Raw genomic sequence first — 2079 nt, 5'->3', positions numbered from 1 at the left:
AAAAAAAGAAAATTTCAAAGGACAGCTTGAGAAGAAAAAGTAAAATATTATGATAAAATATGAAAAGACCTACTGTTAGAAAATAAAAGGGATGAACACATTTAGTATATCTTAGCCTGAAAGAATTCCAAAAAAATTCAAGTGTCAAATTGTAGTGTTGAAAGATTCTATGGGCAAAATATTGAATGATTCAAGAAACATCAAAAGAAGATAGAAAGAACACCCACAGAAATTGTACCCAAAAGAACTAGTTCACAGTTCACCATTTTTCAGGAGGTAGCATATGAGCAAGAACCAATAGTGTGGAAGGAAGAACTTCAAGCTGCACTGAATATCTTAGTGAACAACAAGGCTCCAGGAATTGACAGAATTCCCATAGAAATGTTTCAGAGAGCTAAAGAAGGACTGGAAGCACTCACTCATCTAGGCCAAGAAATTTAGAAGACAGCCATCTGGCCAACTGACTGGAAGCCATCCATCTTTGTGCCCATTCCAAAGAAAGGTGATCCAACAGAATGCTCAAACTGGTGAGTGATATCATTGATATTGCACACAAGTAAAATTTTGCATAAGAACCTCTAACAATGGTGATAGAAGCACATTGACAGGAAACTTCCAAAAATTCAGTCCTGATGCAGAAGAGGATATGGAACAAGGTATATGATTGTTGATGTAAGATAAAACTTGACTCAAAGCAGAGAATACCAGAAAAATGTTTACTTGTATTTTCTTGCAAAGGCATTTGACTGTGTGAACCATAATAAATTGTGGATAACCTTGAGAGGAACATTTCATTGTGCTCATTCAGAACTTATACACAGATCACGAGGCAGTTGTGAGACAGAACAAGGAAATAGTGCATGGTTTAAAATGAGGATTGGTGTGTATCAGAGTTGTATCCTTTCACTATATTTGTTCAATTTATATGCAGAGAAAATCATCACATAGGCTGGATTGTATGAAAAAAAGTGCAGCATTAGAATTGTAGGAAGGCTTACTAACAACCTGGAGTATGCAGATGACACAACCTTGCTTGTTGAAAGTGTGTGTGGTAGTTACATAATCTGGTGTCAATTTGAGACTATTAAGAGTAAAGGGGTGGATTGTAGCCTGTCAATCAGGTTGCAGCTTGATGACCTCATTTGGAGGCACTATGGAGATGAATAGCTCACTGGAGGTCAGACTCACACTCCCAGCTTCGTTTTCTTGTTGACAAGACACATGGAGCTATGCTGATGGCAGCCAGAGCCTTGGAGCTGGAGGAGCCACATGGAGACCCAAGCCAGTGCAAAGGTGCTTCCACCACCACTGGATCCACAAGACTTTCCTCCCACTGGCCTGTGATCTTCCTTTACTCAGTGTCATTGCATGTGTTGTGTGAGTCTAAATAGGAATTTATGGATGATTATTGGACATATGGGCTAATATCAAACTTATGGACTTGATCTGGACTGGGCTGGGATGTTTTCTTAATATACAATTACTCTTTATATAAAGCCCTTTCTTCTACACATATGAGTGTCTATGAATTTGTTTCTGTAGTCAACCCAGACTAACACAGTGTGGAAAAATTAAAGCATTTGCTGATGAAGATCAAGGATTGTAGCCTTCAGTATGGATTGCAACTCAATGTAAGGAAGACCAAAAGCCTCACAATGGACCAATAAGCAACATCAAGGTAAGTGGGGAAAATGTTGAAGTTGTCAAAGATTTTGTGGTGCTTGCATCCATAATCAATACTCATGGAAGTAGCAGTCAAGAGATCAAAATATGTGCTGAATTAGGTAAATATGCTGCACAAGACCTCTTTAGAATATTGAGGAGCAAGGATGTTACCTTGTGGACTAAGGTGCACCTGACCCAAGCTATGGTATTCTCCATTGCATCATTTGAATGTGAAAGTTGACATTGAATAAGGAAAACTGTATAAGAATTGATGCCATTTGACTTGTGGTGCTGAAGAAGCTAAAAGGACAAACAGCTCTTTAGGCGTGAATTAAGGCCAGAGTGCTCCTTAGAGGCACGTATGGCAAGACTTAGTCTTACATATTTTGGACATATTGTCAGGAGAGACCAGTC

The 2079-nt window shown here is 38.8% G+C and overlaps 1 pseudogene; it reads right to left on the bottom strand.

Annotated features, from left to right (window-relative positions):
- LOC105979466 overlaps nucleotides 1-2079 on the bottom strand; it is a 161931-nt pseudogene that overhangs the window by 78882 nt on the left and 80970 nt on the right.

Source organism: Echinops telfairi, unplaced genomic scaffold, assembly GCF_000313985.2.
Source record: "Echinops telfairi isolate 266 unplaced genomic scaffold, ASM31398v2 ScPeMD7_14;HRSCAF=57, whole genome shotgun sequence".
Lineage (NCBI taxonomy): Eukaryota > Metazoa > Chordata > Mammalia > Afrosoricida > Tenrecidae > Echinops > Echinops telfairi.
This window is presented reverse-complemented; position numbering and strand designations above follow the sequence as displayed.